Source organism: Macrobrachium nipponense, chromosome 41 (assembly GCF_015104395.2).
Source record: "Macrobrachium nipponense isolate FS-2020 chromosome 41, ASM1510439v2, whole genome shotgun sequence".
Classification (NCBI taxonomy): domain Eukaryota; kingdom Metazoa; phylum Arthropoda; class Malacostraca; order Decapoda; family Palaemonidae; genus Macrobrachium; species Macrobrachium nipponense.
The window spans coordinates 11,386,647-11,388,251 of record NC_061102.1 but is presented as its reverse complement, the minus strand read 5'-3'; the positions used below and the strand labels follow the sequence as shown (position 1 = coordinate 11,388,251).

At 37.6% G+C, this 1,605-nt stretch overlaps 1 protein-coding gene across 2 annotated transcripts in view; it reads right to left on the bottom strand.

The window, feature by feature from the left end:
* Positions 1-1,182, bottom strand: part of LOC135212495 (V-type proton ATPase 116 kDa subunit a 1-like) — a 60,217-nt gene extending 59,035 nt beyond the window's left edge. For both annotated transcript variants that reach the window (XM_064245983.1, XM_064245984.1), the window contains exon 1: positions 1,029-1,182. The gene's annotated coding sequence lies outside the window, so the exon portion shown is untranslated. The remainder of the gene's footprint in view (positions 1-1,028) is intronic.
* Positions 1,183-1,605: the final 423 nt, after the last annotated feature.

Here is a 1,605-nt window from a genome sequence, read left to right as displayed (position 1 = left end):
ATATATACGCTAGCATTGTTAAAATGAGTGCTGGGAAGGCTGGGAAAGATGGTGGATTGTCTGTGGTTACGAATGGCAAGTCACGAGGTTGCTGCCATATTGAATTTCAAAACTGCCTTGAAAACATTTTACGAAGAGCTCTCATGCTTATTTTAGTTTGTATGGCGCTTTCACATATCACATTATACTGACAAAACTTCAATCTTTTGAATGGTATGCTTAAAGATGTAACTGTATTCTTGTTTCACCAATTAAATATCGAGTGAATAAGGCTGAGCCACGCGATGACAATGGATCGACTGCGGTTGTTTGCCCTAGTCATCTTGCGAAAGACATTCTTCCCACACTCCTCCTAGTTCACAGACAGAACAGACTGGCATGGGGAGGAAGCAGATGAGGACAAATGTCCAGGAATTTATTTATTAATAATTCACTAGAGGCGAGTGTAGAACAATGGGAACAGGTTTCACAAACAAAAACAAACCGAACCTTTCCTAAAATGCCATATCTGATCTAACCAGACTTAACCTTCTTAACTTCATTTAGGGCACTGTGCCCTGACCTGTCTGGACTCCCTCAAGTAACATTTAAACATCAGAAATGATAGAATAAACTTCCATGAGGAGGTCGTGTTAGAACCTTATCCCTTCGTTCTGCAAACTACTCCCTGGCCTACTAAGGAGAACTTGACTTATCCTTAGCCAATTAGATAGCCCTAGTACCTATGGAGCGGCTAGCCCAGCCTTATCTTACAGCCTACTAGGTTAGTACTGCTATGGGAATCCTAATTTTAACAAAACATCACAATATTTGAATATCCCATTTACGTCATATAAATTTATTTAAAACTAATGTTCATTTCAAAGTCTACCGTATCCTGGAAGCTTAGGCTATCTTAGGGTAAGGCAGGATTCGACTACGGTAGCCTCGTCAAAAGATGACTAAAAGAAGGCTATTTTTCGGGTAATTTAACTTTACATACAAAATTAAAGCCAATCACGACTCATAATTACAATTAACTAACTTACCTGACCATAAACAAGGGTAAATCGCGAATATTTAAATAAAGAGCAACAGGTGTTATTGCAAAGCTGTCAAAGTTCGTCCTTCCTCTTCTCAGTCTTCACTTCCAATGTTATGATTATTTTAAGGTTACACCGGTAAGTACAAATGGTAGAAAGTTCAACCAATGAGAATCTATCAATTCTTAGTTGCCTTTTAAAAGTATACTATGATTGGTTGAAATATACGCGACTCAATCTACCCTTAACCAATCAGAAACTATCATATGACAGATCAGCTGACTGCTAACAACGCCATCTATGATGTTCGGATATCTATATTTTGACTTTGGTTTATTATTATTTTATGTCTTTTGTACATGACACTCCATAGCAACAATAGTAAGACTTCTTTTCGTTCATAATCGTTATTTTTATACAACAATAAGCTGTCTCAATCCATTTACTGACATGTATACGGGACTTTGTTGGCCCCATATGTGTTCGAACAATCTATAGTGCTTAGTTCGAAAAGGGATGATTCTTTCCCATGTGATTTCCATTCTTAATTTAGCCAATCAGGCTTCATCTCCTGTCACCTAAA